The 20,675-nt window shown below is 29.9% G+C and overlaps 1 long non-coding RNA gene across 1 annotated transcript in view; it reads right to left on the bottom strand.

Annotated features, from left to right (window-relative positions):
* Window positions 1-1,188: 1,188 nt before the first annotated feature.
* LOC111625857 overlaps window positions 1,189-20,675 on the bottom strand; it is a 29,036-nt gene continuing 9,549 nt past the window's right edge. The window contains exons 2-3 of the long non-coding RNA XR_002756792.1: window positions 7,823-7,962; window positions 1,189-1,322 (exon numbers count right to left, since the gene is read on the bottom strand). This is a non-coding gene — a long non-coding RNA (uncharacterized LOC111625857). The remainder of the gene's footprint in view (window positions 1,323-7,822; window positions 7,963-20,675) is intronic.

Raw genomic sequence — 20,675 nt, 5'->3', positions numbered from 1 at the left:
AAGTGCTCAAAAACTTTAAGTTCGTTTTTCTCGATTTTATTTGAGTATTGCACTTTAGTATTTTACAGGTAGTACACTCATATGGTGTACTACCTCTACACCAAAGATCATCAAAATCCGTTACCCCAAAGCCGTAGGCTCTCCTTGTGAGTTACACGTCACTGATGTTATGTAATGCTGCTGTGACAATGCCATTATAGAGACCTAGTGGTGAATTTTTTGAAACTATTGGAACTATTTTTGAAACTGTCCACACTTTTCCTGTGTCAAACTTGCTTATCAAATTTTATTGATATATCTCTAATGATTTTGTCTCCAGAATGATGTAAAGTGATATACTTTAATTATAAACATCTTGTATTATCAAACAATTTACTGAGATTTATTTAATAAAAAGAACATTACTGAAATAATGTTATATGTTAAAACATGTCTTGATTAATAATTAAAACTGCATTAGTATAATAATGAATTCTGTATATAAAAAATTTAATCTTAAAAAGTATATTAGGTGATGTTCAATTGATGAATTTCTGACAGATTATTTCTTACATTTTATAGTTAAGAGTAAGAATAATTCGGCAAACTTGATACCATATTACATCATAATATTAAATTCCATTCTATCAAATATGAATATTTCCAATTATTCTGAGCAATTCTAAATATTTCATAGATCTAAAACTTAAAGATAATATAAACATGTCATTCCATATAAAATAAAATTGAAAATGAGCTCTCAAAAATTTTAAAAGCAATGCTAACTGAATAATAACTAAAGCTTAATAACATTCTAAAAACCCATAAATATATTAGTAGTAGTATAATATCATTGGAAACATCTTCACTTAATAATGGCATTATATATTTATTTCTTCAAAAATTCTCTCTCTAAATTTAAATACTTGCTTTATTCCTAAACCATCTGACTATCTTGAATTTTAAAATATACTTTTATGACTTTTATAAATTAAAAATACACAGAAAATTTTATTAAAATTATAGTGCATTATCATTAGTGAGTTTTTCATTTAATTCAAAATTATTAAAAATGTTAATAATATATAATACTGAACTTTTTAATAATTATAACAATTATAACATTAATATTAATTTATTATTTCAGAATTTTATCATCTTCATTTTGTTCATTTATATTGCATTTTTATTGAATTTATTAAAATTCATTTTGAGAAGCAGCAATACAGGCAGACTTACTTGGAATTCCGGATACTAATTTCAAAGGTCGTAGAACACGTATGGCACGTAAGGTTCTCAAATCTATTGACATATGGGCGTCCTGAACAAACATTGTTACATACCTGGAAGAATAAAGATGGGCTATGGCTCAACTACTACTACAAGGATTACTACTTTACTACAAGGATCTATTACTAATTGCTAAAGGAAAACAACTAATATCTATCAGACATTTTTGACATTTTTAATTTTATTTGAATTTAAATTTTAAAATACACTGCCTTACAGAGAAAACACATCATAATGAAGAAATGCTTGAAATGAGATGAAACTCAACACCACAGATAGAGAGTTCTGTTCAATTTCCGAACAGAACTCTATCTGTGTTCTGAACAATTAATTTAATTTCAAACAATTACACATCTCCTGTGACCCAATATATAGGTTGATTAGAAACTAGTGGGTCTACCATGTTGGGCAATAGTCATTAACACAACATGGCATTAATTCAATGAATACTCAAATACTATCCTGGAATAGTGTTGATTACATGGTATTGACCATAAGCCACAGTTCAACTTCGCTATGATGCTGTGGGAGAACATTCACTTAACATTCTACAAATTCTTGATGGTAGAGAGATATGGGAATCATACTTGGCCAAGGAATTACCTGGACATCTTGCAAAGCATGCCTGCTGATGTTCACTGTGTAAAGTTATGCATTATCCTGCTGGAAAACTGCACTGGGTATGCTCTGAAGATATGAGTTGCTACAGTCTGTTATACAACAACAGACTGTAGCAACTCTTATTGGTCTACAATCAACATGCTCTGATATGTACTAGAAGGTGATTGGTTGTTGATGCTGATAGCACCCCAAACCATGACTTCACATTCACGAGCTGTGTGATGCTTCAAAATGTGGAAGGATCATCCCAATTGCCACATTGCCTCCAGACCTCACTCAGTAATCATCATTGTTGAAACAGAATCTTGATTTGTCATTGAACACTACATTCTGCCAATCATCATATCAGGTAGCTCTGGAGAGATATTACTGCAAGAATTTATGATGATGGTGCAGTTTGAAGAATAGTCTTCACAACAGTTGGCTTAACTGCAAACTTGCCTCACCCAATCTACAAGAAACTGTCTTCATCACTATTGCAGCATGTAAATCTGCCTGTACACTATGCAGAATGAAGCCAGCTGTAAATTGTAGAGCCACTATTGCATGATGCCAAATGCATTTATCTGTGCATTGGGACATTTGTCCCAGTGCTGCAGTCCCACTGTGATGCACATTTCATCCTGAACACATCATCATGAAGTTTTGCTGATCACAGTCTCCAAATTTGACCCATGATTATGGCATCCTGATTATGGCATTGAGTTTCTGTTGCAATACAAAACAAAGACCACATGGTTGTACATAGTCCTATGATGAAATCTTTAGTAAACTCATCTGTTTGATAAAATGGTTCTTGATGGCATCTCAGAGGCATTGTCACTCTAATCCTTATTCAAACAAAAAAAAAATGACACAAAGCAACACAATAATATTTCCAAAGTTAGTTTCACAGATTAGTTTTTCCCTTTTATCACACTCCAAGATTTTGCAATTGGCCTGAAACTGCATCAATCTGCATAATGCTGTGACAAAATCTTCATGGTATGGCATTTTCTCTGTGAGACAGTGTATTTTTATCGTAACATTAATCAATCTAAAATAATAACTTTCAAAATCTGAAATAAATTTTTAAAATATTTTTCAGTCATTTTACATTTCTATAAAGTAAAACATGTATGTGTTTTTTCATATGTGTTTTTACACATATGAAACTACTGTATTTAGTTATACAATTTTTCTATTTATAGAAATATTAATATCAATATACAAAAGGATGAAGCTATTTAGAAACTAAATGATAAACTAGAGAATTTATAACATCTAAACTTAAAATTGACAAATTTTTGAAAGTCATATAACATGATCAAGATATATTTTTTCCAAAATTATTACAAAATCATCAGAAACTCTGATAATTTCACTTCTACATAAGATGTATTCTCTTCATTCTAATGAGACTATCTTCACATTCATCTTCTCTCAAAAGTTAAGGGAGCTTTCCTTAATGAATTGAAGTGAATATACAGCCTGTAAATTGTACACATGTTTGTATACCACTACTTCTAAGTCATCTTGTTTGAATATACTGAGAACTCAATATAATGGCATTCAATACAAGGTTGCAGATTCTTAACTTTACTTAATTCATTAAAGCCTAGCAATACAATAATGTACTGTACCAGTTGACATAAATAGATGTTTCATGATTTGTCATAATATTTTGCAAACTTTTCTGCAAAATTTCTACAGAAATATTATTTTAAGCCTTACTTTACTTTAACTTATGTAATGGCAGCACTCTAATTCTATTTATTTTTGACAGTAAATTAAAGGTTGGAAAAGTGATGATGTTCTTAACATTAATTTTGAACAAAATTTAGATATTTATAAAATCATTACTTTATTATTTAATAATTGCAGTCCAGGACCTAACTAATTCACAACCAATACTTTGAAAAGACAGATAATTTTTAGTTAATTAAACCTTTTTTCATTGAGAAATCCAAGACATATTCTTGATGATACATTTCTGTATCACTAGGCTTCTCCACTACCATGTATATAGTTTCTTGTTTTGTTAGGACAAAATTCAATATTTTCAAACTGAAGTTAACTGCTGTTCATATCTTGGATTATTTTAACCTACTACTAATGATTAAGCCAAATCATGTGCACAATGATTAGGTCAAAATGCATTTGGCCTGTTGGCATCCACTTGTACAATTAGCCAAATCATCAGAAATATATAAAATAAATGTATTACAATTCAAGAAAATCTAGTCTGTTTCTTAAAAATCATTTCTTTAAAAAATATTTTCATTAAAAATAAGTGTTATTTTTGACCTCTATGATAGATATTCATATATTGTCCATATCATGTACTGTTCATGTCTCTCTATATGTCATGTGTATTTGTTATTAAATTATTATAATTATTATTTTTATTTCAGATTGATAGTAACTGAAATACCTTCCTTAATGAAAGGTCATGATCTAAGTTAGGCAAGCTCTATATTGAGCCACCTGATGGGAGCTAATTGTCCAGTATAGATTCTATTGATGAGAATGCTGGCAACAATTTAAAAATATTTTTCCTAGCCACTTGATTGCATCTATAATAATGCATTAAGTTCTAGCTAGATCAAGAAGATCCGGTATACCACAGCTTGAATTCAAGAGACAAATATTTCAAACTTATCTTGTCCTGTTATAGAGCATCACTAAAAAAAGCCTAGATGTTCTCTTGATATTTCAAGATTCATTACAAACAACAGTGTGATCTCTGATTATATTCAGTATAATCAGTTGGATCACTTACAAGGGGAACCTGGAGGTTGTCATCACTGATTTCGACAAAATTTTGTGGATGTGTAGTATTTACTTGTACTTAAACACTACAAAAGCAGCAGGACCCACTATTCAGGTATTCTTGAGAAAATCGTAATTAAAATTTTTATAGAACTGTTAATACTTATGCAAAAGCACCATTCACATGTTTGTGGTGTGGCATGATTAGCTAAGGCATTGCAAGAAGAGCATTAATATGTGGATTCAAATCCCATATGAGATAAGTTTTTTCACATTTATAATTTAATCTTACTCTGGAACCTAGCAGTACATTATGTACCACCCTAAAACTAAAAATTAAAAGCTTAACAATCCTAAAGAGCTGTCAAATTATTGTAAATAGGTGTAATTAACTTGTTAATAAAAAAGTATAAAATTTTTTAAAAATTNGACCGTAATTATAGGGGGGTCGACTGTAGTTATTGAAGTTTTAACATCTGTTACAAATAACTGTGTTTATACAATAATGATATTTAATGCAAACATCAAGATTTGTTACAAAATAATTATTGATTTATGTTTGAAATAATGTAAAACTTATCTTAAACAAAATAATATAAAGCAGTAAGCATAATATATAAACATACCTATTAATTTCAAAATATAAATTATTAAAAACTGTTTTAGTTAAATTTTTATTGTTTTTGTTAAATGAAATGACAAAAATATTACCAAATCATTTAAACAGACATTTTCTTGTGTAATTTTTAACTAGATGGTATTTATTATTTGATTACTATAGATTCAAAATACAATGATAAAAATTGGCTAAATCTAATGGATTAAAATGTCACACTTTTTCATTTTTAACTTTTCTAATTAAGCTGGTTTTTCCCCAATTAGAATGTTATTCTTCACAACTATTTATAGCAAAAACAGAAATAATTCATAAAAAAAATAACAAGAGTTACAGACCCAAAACTTAATGTGTATTCTTCTTTAACACTTATTATGTAGACTGTCTAATTTAAGACATTATTTCACAAGCTAATAAGTACTTTCATTTTTCAGTTAGTTTTAATGGTTTTCAAAGCATTCCTAAGAGAATTCTCAAAATCATTTTCAAACAAAACATGCATGGTAATATTTACATACAGTACTATATTAAAATTACTGATGCAAGCAACAATAATTAATGGTAAGAATCAAGTATGAATAATGTTCTTTTTAGATCTGTAACTCTACTATATTTTTTTAAACTATTTTATTTTTTCCTAAAAAATAAAAAATAGCATTCTAATTAGAAAAATTTATTTCATTAAACAAATCCAAAATTTTCAAATCACCATATTTTATATGTTATATTGAAATGTAAATGAAATGATATATGTACTGTACTTGGTGCATTTATTTGTTGTTATATTTAGCTAATCTTATCATCCTATTATAAATCTAGAGTTTTGAAATTATAAATAACATCTTAAAAAATTTTCTACATCAAAAATTATGCAAGAAAATAGCTAATTATATTATCTTGTAGCATTATATAGTTTTATTATGAAAATATAAAAATGCCATGTCTGATAAATTATCATCTAATTTGAAAAACTACTATATTCTAAAACTAGACTACCCACTAATTCTACAATATCTGTTAAACTAAATATTAAGACATACTACTTTCTAGTTGGAAATAAAGGGAGGATTGGGATTAGGTAAAAATTATATACATGATACAGGCTTTTACAAATCTTACCTTTCCAATTTCTTCAGAATTTATAGTAAAAGTGAAATTACAATAAAATTTGTTTTATCATATTTAAAGAAAAATTAATCAAATGTAAAAGGTTTTTTGTCTTTTATATTTTGAAAATGGATTAATAATATTTTGTTCTGAAATATTTGTTTTTAAAATGTAAATTATTATTCACTCTATTACCAATGAAATTATCTGAATATTTTTTAAGCTATTTTTCCAAACATTTAAATTTTGTAAATTATAGATAAATTGATTTACTTCTCAATAGATTCAACAATACTTTATTGAATTCTATTTATAATTTCTCCTGAAGTAAGATAGATTATAAATACCTTCATGACTACCTCATCTTTTTTGACACCAGTGAAATGTGTTAGTACTACAAGTCTACATGAATGGCATAGATATCTATTTACAAATCATCTCATTTAAATATTCTCATGTAAACAATATATTGTGTGATATCATTAAATTTAATTTTATTATTATCTTATAATTCAGCTGACTTCACTTAACATCAATTATCTTATACATTAACATTTCCATACTAAAATGTAAATACTAATAATTATTTCTAAAAGTATACATCTAATAACACAAAATTGCTGTGACAGAATTTCAAGACAATTCACCACATAGAAGACATCAATGATCAACTATTTATCTAAGCTACATGTATCACCCAATTCAGGCATTTCATTTGTCTAAATCACTAACTGTTTGGACGTGCAGAAAGAAATTATCTAGAATTTAACATGCCAAATGAAAACTCATAAACAATACATCCAACACAATTTACTCTTCTATGCCTACCTCATTAACTACAAGGAGCATTCTAATCTGATATCCTTTAAAGCAGGAGCCCTAAAAACGATATATTTTCTAAACAGCTATCATATTTGCAATTTCACTTACTTGGAACACGGGATATTAACTTGACTGGACGCAAAACCTTGAAGGAACGCAGTGTGCGCAGATTTAAATTCTCTATATCTCGTGCTGTAAAATTAAGTGTCCTGAAAATATAGGGGTTAACAAATAGACCCCCTACCATAATCTACCCATACAGGAATAACCATAAGTAAAATATAATTACACAGAAAATAATAACCTCAAAATTAAATTACACAATTCTAACACAACAATGAATTAGCAAAAAATATTGAATTTTTAAAACTTCTTAAGCCAAGTATCAAATCAACTTCTTAATATAAGAATCAGAGAATGAAATATCAAAACATCCTATCATTTACATAAGATTTTGTTTTAATCAAACTAAACTTTAATCATGTTTTCAACATTTTTCAGCTATGATTAAATGAATATTTTTAGTTATTCCTTAAAAGTAAAATAAAAAGTAAATAAAACTAATGTGGTTTTTTAATCCTACAAAATAACATTATCATAAATATTTTATTAAATCAAAATATATTTTTAACTTACCCCGTGACAACAACCACAAAATCCATCATGTTCCAAATATTACGAAGATATGCTCCACGATGTAACACAAACCCAAGAGCTAGAATTTTTAAAGTAGCTTCTACAGAAAATATGGCTATAAAGTATGGTTCTGTTTCATCCTATAAATATGCATAATTTTTAATTGTCATATATAAAATTTATATAAATCTGTACAATTTAAATAAGTATGCAAATGAAAATAATACACAAATGACAATTTATATAATTTGTCATATACTGTATATATATATATATATATATGTATATATATATAGTCAAATAAACAGAGCTAATACAGCAGTAAGAAATGTTAAACATAAAGCAATGTAAAGCAAAGCAAGAAGAATATGAAAAACAGTAAACTAAAGATGAGAAAAAAAATTATATATAAAATCATCAGAAGGGAAAAAAACAGGACAAGACCTAGACTCTACTGCAGATTAAGGAAATAGTAAGTGCAATATTTATTATGATATAATTACAAGACAAAACTCCAGATGATGCTAAAAAGATTTACTATGTGATTATTGACTTTGAAAAAATCTATAACAGAGTATCAATTAATACAGTATGTTGGTTTTATATTTTTNTTAAAATAATTAAAATTAACACTTATTATTATTTAAAATTAAAAAATTTTTATAATTATTTTATGCTGCACCAAACGTGTCATCATCTTGATATGGTAGTGGGGCTTGTATCTTTCAATGATATGTAAAATTACATTGACAGTAGAGTGTTACTGGTAGGGCTGCCTAAGTTGGAGAAATCAACATTGAAAAAACTAGACAAATATGTTACCTTAATTCTCTAGCCTATGGTTACTGCTAAGATCTAATCTTCCTTAAAAATAACAAACTGCTAAGAAACTTGAAAGAGATAAACCAGACAGGAAAAATGGAGAAGACAAAGCAATGGAAATATAACTGTTTTTCATTTGCTGGAACATAGAAGGAGTGTTAATGAAGAGCCATTTGGTACAAAGGGAATGGAAATGTTATGAGATAGATGTGGCAGTATCATAAAAAGCTAAGAAGACAGAAAATGGAAAAGAAAAATGGGAAAATACATTTTAATGCATTTACCTTTTTTTCCTCTCCTTTCCTGTATAACAAAGTTAAAAGAACCTTGGGGATAAGGTTGTTTGTCGCAACTGCCATTAAAGAAGGTTTAAAATGAAATTAAAGAATTGGGAGTTCATAAACAAAGTGATAATAAAACCAGAGATGGTGTTGAAAGCCAGAGAAGTAATCATAATAGATGTATACACTAGTTCACAAAAGTATCCAGACACCTATAAAAGGGAAGAGTTTTTTAGTTAAAACTCATTTTTCACATAAAATAGAAAAAAAATAATGACAGATGTGAAATCTTCAGACTTTTTTACACTAGAAAAAATTTTTGTATGTGCAAAAAATATTGATCAAAAACAGAAATACAATTTTATTTCAAACTGTGAAAATTTTCACATCACAAAATTATCAAGGAAGATGAAATAAATAATAGAAAATGTCAGATTGTTTGCTTAAAAACTTGTTTACAACAATTTGCCTCAACAAATGAGTTAATTGTTTCATACTTGAATTGTTTTATTTTGTCATTGTGAACAATGAAAACAAACAAATTAACCATTGTTATTAAAAGACTCATTATTAAGGAATAGCAAAAGGGAAATTCTGTGCGAAACTTTGCTGAATAGTTTCACATTCCAAAATCACAATTCAAGATACCATTACAAAATTTCTTATAACAAAAAGTGTAGATAATAAGGCTTAAACTAGATGTCCTGAAATGTTTACCTCAAGGCAGAAACTTATCATTGTCAGGAAAGTGAAGAAAAATCCACGAACAATCGCTCCTGAGCTTGCTGTTGAGACTTATGTAGAATGCAGAGTACATACATCTGCAGAAACTGTCAGGAAAACTTTAAAAGCAAGTAGCTATAAAGATTTTATGACTATGAAATCTTTACAGCTACTCACTAGCTAAATTCATCAACAGAAAAAAACCAGCAATAATGGTTAAAGTTTGCAAAAGAGTTTTATACAAAATCAGTAACATTTTTGAAATCAATTTTTAGGTCAGATGATCCAAATTTAATGTTTGGTTCAAATGATTGCCTGAAAGTATGGAGAAAAGCTGGAGTATCTTTAAAAATTAAAAAATCTGATTCCTACAGTGAAATGTGGAGATGGTTTAGTACTATTTGGAGTTGTATGTCTGGAAATAGTGCTCAAACTCTGCAATTTGTTGATGGAATAATAAATCAATATGTGTATAAACAGGTTTTAAATAAAAATGTTCAGAAATCAGTAAGAAAATTAAGGTCAGGGTAAGAGTTTGTTTTCCCCTATGACAACGACCCAAAGCACACTTCGAAAATCAGTCAGTTTCTTGATGTGCACTGCATAAAAGTGCTTCCTTGGCCTCCACAATCATCCGACCTCAACCCAATTAATCATTTATAAGATCGCATTGAACAATCAATCAGAACAAAATCAATAACAAACATGCGACGTTCAACAGAGGATTGAGAGGACCAGCTAAAGATTCTACAATATTGTAGAATCTTTAGCTGGTCCTCTCAATCCTCCATCAAATGTCGCATACCCCAGATTATTTTTTGAGGCTAAAACCCATAAACCAATAAAAAAACTGATCTTAAAATCATCATCATCAGAGTTTTGAATTCAATAGACAAAGCTGTTATAAAAATTTGGATGGATCAATGCCTAGTTGTTATCAGGGAAAAGGAGGCCCAACTCATTCTTAAAAGTATAAAATATTTTGTGTTATCATTATTTATTTCTTCTCTCTGGATACTTTTGCAATGTGAAAATCTTCACAGTTTCAAATAAAAGTATATTTCTCTTTTTGATGAATGTTTTTGTACATGTAAATACTTTTTTCTAGTGTAAAAAAGTCTAAAGATTTTACATCTGTCATTATTTTTTTCCTATTTCATGTAAGAAATGAGTGATAACTAAAAAACTCTTCCATTTTATAGGTGTCTGGATACTTTTGTGAGCTAGTATATGTTCCAACAGATCACTCATTGAGAGAGGAAAAGGATTACTTTTGAAATAAATTCAAAGAGATAATGCAAGATTATTCAAAGAAAGAAAAAGATTGTTATCATAGAAGACTAACTCTAAAGTGGGAAAAGATGACAAAAGCAGAGAGGAAGAATATAATGACAATGGGAAAAGATTGATAGAGATATGTAAACAGTTTGACTTGATTATCACTAAAATTTTTTTTAATGCAGGTTTTACATAAATATACATAGCATCAGGAAAAGAGGACTCTAAAATCAATAATTGATTTTGTTATTACTAGACAAGAAAAGAGCTTTAAAATGATAATGTAAGAGTATTTATAAAAGCTATTTGTGGCTCTGATCACCATCTGACCACATCAGCTCAACGAAATGTGGCCATCAATAAACAGAACAAATGAAAAAGGAAAGCAAATTCAGGACAATAGGAGAAAGAGAATCAGAATTTCAAAGTACACTTTCTATAGGATGAGAGCATTAGAAAACATTATGAACATAAGATAAAGAATAAAATAGATACTTATAAAGGAAATGCAGAGGAAATTGTATATGTACTTAATGGAAAATTAAAGAAGTTAACATATGAGGAACTAGATACAAGGAAGGAAAAATGAATGAGAGAGAGAGGGATTTTTCTATAAGATATAGTGAAATGTATAAAACTAAAGAGAGAATTATCCCTGTAATCAAAAGTATTGGGAATGGTTCAATAAAACTCAAGATTTGAATTTATTCATCAAAATTTATTTTGTCCCCTTCAAAGTAATCCCTCCCACTGCAATGCACTTATGCCAAATTTTTTCCAATCCTTAAAACATTCTTGAAAGTCATTTTCATGAAATCCCTTCAGGACTCACAGCAAATTTTGTTTTATGGCATCAATCAACTCAAAATAGTGACCATGAAGCAGAAATTTTAGTTGAGAAAACAGGAAAAAGTCACAGTACCATATCAGGTGAATATGGAACTTTGCAGAATCATATTTGTTAAATTTTTGACCAAAAGTTCATGAACAATAAGAGCATTGTGAACAAATATGTACATTATCATGGTGCAAAATCCATGAGTTTTCCTATCACAAATCAGGACTTTTCTATGAATTGCTTGATGCAAATGACATAAAAATGCTCAAAATAATATTCTTTGTTGACAGTTTGGCCAGTCAGAAGGAATTTGTGATAACACTACAATTGAAGAGAATTTCAACATGACCTTGATTTTTCATTGACTTTGATATGGTCTTTTCAGTCTCGCTTTACCTTTTGAGCACCATTCATTTGACTATTGGGCTGTTTTAGTGTCAAAAGCATAGTTTTAACCCATCAAAACCCATGTTTTATCATCCATAATAATACATTTTAAGAACAATTTGCCTTGAGAGTGTATTTTCTTGGTCACTCAAACATGTTTTTAGAAAAAATTCAACATTTTTGATACGACTTAAGAAGTAACACTAGGGCCAAATGATCTTTCAAAATTTCTTGACAAGATCCAAATGATACTGGAACATGTTCAATAATGTTCCTAATTGTTAAGTGATGATCATTGAGTACCACATCTCTGATTTGGAACATGTTATTCATCAGTTGAAATAGATGATCTACAAAAGCTCACGGCTCATATTCATTCATGCATTCTCTGCCTTCCTTGAACACCTAGTATCACTCAAAACTCTTGTTTTTGATAGACTGTTGTCATCAAAGGCTTTTCACAACATTTCAATGTTTCTGTAGCAGTAATTCTGTTACGAAAACAAAATTTAAAGCACGATCTTCATTCGATTACAATAGACATTTTCAAAATTGCAGGTGCAAAAATTCTTTACACACAAAACAAGCACTTATTTGCAAACAAAAACAGATGATGACATATGGATAAATGCTGAATGTAAAAACTCGTACAAATGAAAAAAAAATTATGACAGCACCTCTTGCATGCATGCAGTTTAAATGAACCATCCCAGATACTTTTTGATCATAGTATACCTCAGGTGATCAACCTTAAAGAGTAAGTGAAAGAGAAAAGAATATGTACAAATGAAAAATATAGTAAAGAAAAAGTAGGGAATTATGTAATAAATGAAAAGTTATATTATGACCTCAGAGTAAGAATGATTCATGTCAGTAAATTCTAATTTTGAGATAATTAATGAAAACTTTTACAGAATATTTCCCATATTTTCTTTTTGTTTTTTTTTTTTTTGTTTCTCCTTTTTTGGGCTTGAGATGTAACAAAAAATTTGACTTAGATCTGTATTGCATTAGATAATGCAGTTGCTTTTAAGAAAACTCCACATGCTAAGGCTATAACACCAAAAATGGGCATGGATCTATTCTGAGATCACCATATGTGCTTTTATTAATAGTAAGTTAGGTTTTGCAATCAAAAAAGACACAGGCATTTCTAAAGAACTTGAGAACCACCACCAGACACAAGGCAAAGATAGAATTGATCAAAATGGAGGAAAGGGAAAAACATTTTGGAAAACTACTTTGAGACAACAGACTTCATTTGGAAAGAGAAAAGGAATGTATAGAAAGTGATACTGGTCTACGGATAACTAAAGAAGTTAAAAAAGAGCTAAGTGAAAGAGAAAATGAAATGACTCCTGGACCAGGATATGTGTATGTTGAAATGTTGAAGTACAGAAATAACAAAATTACAACAATAACTAATATAACTAATAAGTGCATTTATAATATAAAACAGCATTACATAGAATCTGCTTAATCATAGTAAGCAATCTCAAAATGTTTTTATTTGTCTTATTATATATTATGCAGTCAAATCTACTGGCCAAAAACCTGGACAAACATTTTTCAATCTAATTATAGGTCTGTTTCATTTTGGTATATATTTATTCATATAGATCTATATTTGTCCATCCAAGTTTACATGAAAATTAAATGCCTGCTGGTTTGAAGGCTTTTGGTAAGTAGATTAAATTGTCCAGCTTGTAAAAGGAGTTATGGATTCAGTCAAATAGTTGTACTTTGGAACTACATTTGTATTGCCATGTTGTGAACAATTTCTGTAGTAGGGAATATCAATCCATATTAATTGTAGATCATTGTGTATTTGGAATCAATCCATAATCTCAATCCCAAAGCATGTCTATGACAATTGGTGAAATAAAGACATTTTGACAATGTAAATATTGGTGTATATTGATATTCCTTCATACAGAAATAATTTGCAAAATATTATTCAGTATTAAGTCAGATCAAATAAAATATTTTTTAAATATTTTATTTGATGACCTAGAAAGCAGATATTGAATTGTAACAGAAACTATAATCATTGAATTACAATTGTAATATTAATTGTAAAAAGAAATTAATATTAAATTTATCAAAGCAAATGAAATATTAGTAATTAATGCAATTAATTTTCTAACATAATCATAAAACATTAAGTTTTCTTTGAGAAACATTAGAAATAATAGTTTAATATTCCATAACTTTCAGAAAAACTAAATGAACAAATATTACCATTTTTTAACCCTAACATTAAAAATACAGTGTACACCTAATTAAAGAGTATATTTTCAGAGCTCTCTATAAAAGAACTACTGTATTAGGGAAATTTCAACCAAATTTGGTGTGCAAACTGTCTTGAGTATGATGTTTCATTTTCAGGAAAAAAATTTCCTTCAAAACTTAGCCACTAGAGCAAAATTTGGCACTGCTATTCTCTTTGCATGCATATTAAATATGTTTTATAATAAATTTCAAGTACAAAAATAGTTGCAGAATATTTTTCACAATTCTTCAACAGTCATGAATAGTCATGGTGCTCACTTTTTCTGATCTTGTTTACTTGTAAAATATGGAATTGACAATTAGAAGAGTTTAACATCTATAATCATATCTGTAATTGAAATAAAATTATTGCACTTAGTTTCCTAACTCCCAAAATTCATTAGAAGACATACTACAATGTGCACATTAAGAGGGCAGCAGTGCCAAATTTCACCTCAATGACTGAATTCCGAAGTAAAACTTTTCCTCAAAAATCAAAACTCTATACACAGGACAGCGTTTACACCAAATTTGGATGAGATTTGCCCAATGTTCTTTCTTCAGAAAGCTCTAAACACTTACTCTTTAATTATGATACCCTTTTATAATGTATAATCAGAACTTCTTAACTTTCATTACATTAATTAACATATTAATTTTAATAGTTTCAAAAATCATTTGCATTACATGTATTTTTTACAATGTTATTTAATGATAAAACCATTCTCTATGTCCTTATTTTCTACAATTTGTTAAATGTTTATCTACGAGGACTAAGTTCATTAATAGGACGTATTGCACTGGTATTTTGATTTTTTGCAACCGAGAAAAAACTTATTCAGAGGAACAATCTTTATTTTCAACTTGTATTATACTAGATATAATACAAGTTCCAACACTTCTTACATTTATCTCCACTGCTAGATTTACTGTTATATTTGGGATGCATTTTTGAAGTAATAATTGTAAAAGTTCATAAAAGTTGTAAACAATAGCAAAAAACACCATTACTCCAGTATTACCAACTTCAACACTACCTCATGAGCAGCAATATACAATAGGAATAAACCATATTGATTATTTATTAAAAATTTATTATTTATTACTGGCCAAAGACTGATTCCAATGTCACCCCATGAGTGGAAAAAAACTTCAGAATCCATGTGAAATTTAAATTTTAAACATGCAGTCAACAGTTGTTTGTAAGTCTGAAAATTACTAAGTTGAACATTTGTATGTAGGGGTACACCTGTATATTATAACTTGTTTTCATTTAAAATAAAAAACAAAGAACTTTAATGTTTGGCTTTCCTATTCAGTAACCATGAGATGGTAAAAAAATAAGAAAAGACATTTTGAAAACTCTACAGCTAAACATCAACTCACAGCCCGAGTATATAATAACATCACCAAAAGATCGCCTAATTATCGGGCTATAATATGGCTACTTTTAAATGATTGGAATAAAGTAATTTGACATTAGAGGTAGGCGTTAGGCNGAATATGCAATTTGAATAAAATTTCTGAAAATGAATAGTACATAAACAATTCAATAAAATAGTTACAGTAGAAAGCTCTAATTTGGATAATTACAGTAAACTAAATAAAATTTAAAAATCCAGCATAAAAAAGCAAAAGAAATTTTAAATAAATTTATAATTAAAACACAAAACATACTGAGACTGTATGGTAAAAACTAAAAATACTATTTGAAAAATTAAAATAACAGAATTCAAATAACCATGGCAACAAACTATTATTCATAACTTGGAAAATAATATATTCAAAATGTTCATTTGCATTAGAATTACTTCTACTGGATGATCAAATAAAAAAAATTTTGGCAAGAAATAGAGTAAGAAGTTTGGCAATATGACAAGTCAGAGTCAGTGACACTATGAACTAGCTGTGCATATTATTGCCTTGCCATGTATCTCAAGAAACATTTAAATTTTGAACATTTATTTGCTACAGACTCGACAGTTAACACTTGAAATGCTAAATAAATAAAAGTTCATAAAAACCCTTACTTTATATAAGACTTTGATTTAATTTGATTACTTTTGTATCTGCATGAACAGGAATATAAGATAATTTAGTCTTAACTATTTTTTGTACTCCAACAAAGCAGAAAGTGATATAATTATATTTTATCAAAAATTGGAGGTTACAGTTGGGTTGAAATGCCTTAAATATTTTATGACACTTCTAAGTGACCAAATGTTTTGAAGTCTTTTTACTCAAATAACAAATAACATTTATCTTTGATATCTTATATTTTTTTTTTTTTTTTGGTTACACACAGACCCACTAGATTGTCAGTTATTAAAAAGTTTGCAAACATATATTTTTGTAGGAACAGATGATTTTGCAACATTTTCACATAAACTATTATCTTAATTTTCAGTAACTTTCATTCTTTATGTACATTAATTTCCCATACTATAGTATAAAGCATTTTCAATTATCATAGCAGTTATTTTAAATAATAACAAACTAATATCATACTTGGGAGTGACTTTAATGAATTAGTCAAGCAAAACTGGTTCACAGCATCACAAAGTCTGACTTAAGAATGTTGCCAAACTCCTCTCAGTCTACTTCTCAAGAGTAATCTTTTCATTTGATCACCTGATATTATTCATGAGATATATTGATCAATAATATGGCAATGATATTCCTAGCTTTCTTATTACATTAAGAACACATTTCAAATTAAGAAATTATCAATTTCTTGTTCTGATAAATAAACATAATTAAATTAGTTGCCTAAATTTATATATACAGTAGAGCATCGATTATCCGACCCCCGATTAACTGTCACATCGGTTAACCGACTGTTCTAGTCAGCAAATTTCAAATGTCCGCTAGTGATGTGGCACTACAATATTTGGCTGTCTTGGCTACTTTAATATTATTTTTGTTAAATTTTTGNTTGTCATATATAAAATTTATATAAATCTGTACAATTTAAATAAGTATGCAAATGAAAATAATACACAAATGACAATTTATATAATTTGTCATATACTGTATATATATATATATGTATGTATGTATGTATGTATGTATGTACAGTACATAATTATTAACTTTCTTCTTCTTCTTTGTCCAGTATTATTGACCTTGGAGGGCCTTAGCCACAGTCACAATCTTTCTCCATATCGTTCAGTCTATAGCCTCCTCTGCCAATCTTTGATTTTAAGGTCTTGAAGATATTCAGTGACCTCATCTATCCACATTTTTCTGGGACAGACTCTTGGTCTTTTCCCTTTCCCCTCATAGTGAAGCCCTTGTGAAGCTGCTGCTATTATAGGAAGCCTTACAACATGGCCTAGCCACTGTAATCTTCTGGCTTTAATTCTCAATTGACCATGATACCATTTTCATCATAGTCTTCCACAGGTCCAAAGATTTTCCTTAGTATTTTGTTTTTGAATCTCTCTAGTTGTAGTTCTTCCTGCTTTGCATTGGCCATGTTTCACATCCATTCAGAATTGCAGGTCTAATCAGTGACTCATATACAGTTAGCTTCGTCCTTTTACTAAGGAATCTGCTTTTTAGTATGTTTGTGAACCCGAAGTAGATTTCGTTTCCCTGTAGAAAGTGAGTCCCTATCTCCTTCTTGATGTCATTGTTTCTGTTTATGTCAGTCCCTAAGTACTTGAAGGATTCTGTAGTGCTGAATGTCATATTGTCTACAGTTAGATGTTCTTTGTAGGATTCTCTCTTTTTAGAAATAACCATGTATTTAGTCTTCTCTTCATTCATGATCAGACCCATGCTCTTGGCAGCCGTTGCTAATTTTGACATTAATCTTGTCACCTCCCCTTGAGATGCTCCAATTATGACAATGTCATCTGCATATGCTAGTAGTGACAATTTGTCTCTTGAGTCATTTTCCCTTTTATTGTCTATCTCCTGGACCATTCTGACAACTTTTTCTAGAGTGATGTTAAAGAGAAGAGGAGACAGGGCATCTCCCTGTTTCAGTTCTGTTTTGCTCTGAAAGCTGTCCGACCTTGTGACCCTGGTTTTTACTGTATACCACACCTCATTCATGCAAATTTCCACAATTCTGGAGAGTTTGTCTGATATCTCAAACTCCTTCATGGCCTTCCACACTGATTTCCTGTGAATGCTGTCATATGCATTTTGAAAATCAATAAACAACAGGTGTGTGTTGTCATTGTATTCCCAGTTCTTCTCAAGAACCTGTCTTAATGTGAAGATTTGATCGGTTGTGGCTCTATTTATTTGGAAACTAGATATTCACCCATGATTCCCTCCATGTATAGAGTCAATCTTCTTATAACTAGAGATGACAGGATCTTGTATGTCACCTGGAGTAGGGAGATTCCCCTGCAGCTTTTATAATCCATTTTATTTCCTTTCTTATGGATGAGGATTATGCCTGCTTCCTTCCATTCCATTGGCATTCTTTCCTGTCTCCAGATCTGCAGAATCAGATTATGGATTGTCTTTGCAAGCTGCTGTCCACCATATTTGATGAGCTCAGGTTTGATACTGCCAGTCCCTGCAGCTTTGTGATTATGTAGATTTTTGTATGAGCTAAACTTCATTCTGAGTAGGTTCTTTAACTTCTAATTGTACAGTATGTTTTGGGAGGAATGTGGCTGAAGTCATGAAGTCTGGATAGTTCAGAAGATCCTGGAAATATTCTTTCCATCTTTTGGAAACTTCCTGTTCATTGGCTAACAGCCTCCCACATGCATCCTTAATAACCAGGAATTTTGGCCAATATGTGTTGTATAGAGTCTTAATGTCTCTGAAGAAATCTCTCACTTTCCACTTATGATTATCTCTGCTTCTTCAATCAAATCTGCGAGAAATTTCCTTTTCTGCTTCTAATAGTCTTCTTAGAATGTTTTGATGCCTCATCATATTGGTTTTTGATGTGTAGGTCTTCTGGGTTGTCCAGCCAATTCATTCTTGCTTTCTTTTTTTGATTTACTTCTTTACATATGCTGTTAAACCATGGTTTCCTTGGTCTGTATTCTCTATGTAAGGTTTTTATGGCATTTCTAAGATGGATGTGCGCATTGCTTTCCAGGCTTGGTCCATTTTCATCTCTTTCATCATATTCAATTCTAGAGCCTTTCCTATTTCTTCCTGGTATTGTCACCTGATGTCATTAGCTTTGAGTTTACGTACATCGTATGAAAAATGATGGCTTTGCTTATCCTTCATCATTACCTGGAGTTTCACTTTCATGCTGGCTCTCAGCAGGAAGTGATCTGTTCCTGCTTCTGCTCCTCTGAGATTATGTATGTTTCTTATGCTATTACAATATCTCCAGTTAATGAGTATATGATCTATTTGGTTCCTAATTTTGCCATCTGGGGATAACCATGTTTGTTTGTGAATGTCTTTTCTAGGGAAATTAGTACTATGGATTATTAGATCTCTAGCACTGGCTAAGTTGATAAGTTGCTCTCCATTATCATTGGTTGTCTCATGCAGGCTCTCCTTTCCTATGGTGAGTTGGAAGCACCGCTCTTTGCCTATTTTAGCATTAAGGACCCCAGGAAGCATCACTGTCATGCATTGGAACCCCTGCCATTGTGTTCTCCAGCTCCTCAAAGAATTTGTCTTTGTTTCCTCCATCACTGACTTCTGTGGGAGCATGGGCGTTGACCAGTGTGATATTGAAACATCGGCCTCTCGTTCTGAGCCTGGAAATCCTCACAGAAATGCATTCAAATGTCAAGTTCAAGTCTCATATATGCTTTGCTACGATGAAACCAGTACCTAGTTCATGTCTAGTACTTCCTCCATATAGGATCATCATGTTCTCCAGATGATTATGTCATCCCCCACTGTGTTTCTTGAATGGCTGTGATATCCATCTTATATCTCTGTAGTTCTCCTATTACCTCCTTAAGTGCTCCTGCTCTATAAAGACCTCTTGCATTTCAGGTTCCTATGTTCAGTCTGTTTTTCAAGTTCCATTGTCGAATCCCTTTAAAGGCTGTCCGGTTGTTTTCTTGTGACTGTTTCATAACCATTCTATTTTTTATATGGTGGGGTTGTTAGCCCCACACAAACCCCCAACCTGGAGGCCCTGTATGTTATAATATTTATCAAAATCTCTTTAGGTTTATAATTTTTTTTTCCAAATCTTACATTCAAATTATTAACTTTAATAATAATAAATTATAAACTTTATAAATTATTATTTTATTATTATCAAATTTATAAATTATTAACTTCTATAAGATATAGTGAAATG

The sequence above is a fragment of the Centruroides sculpturatus genome, unplaced genomic scaffold (assembly GCF_000671375.1).
Source record: "Centruroides sculpturatus isolate CEXI.00-Female unplaced genomic scaffold, Cexi_2.0 scaffold427, whole genome shotgun sequence".
Classification (NCBI taxonomy): Eukaryota; Metazoa; Arthropoda; class Arachnida; order Scorpiones; family Buthidae; genus Centruroides; species Centruroides sculpturatus.
Note: the sequence above shows the minus strand (reverse complement) of the source record. Positions and strands in the feature narration are given on the sequence as shown.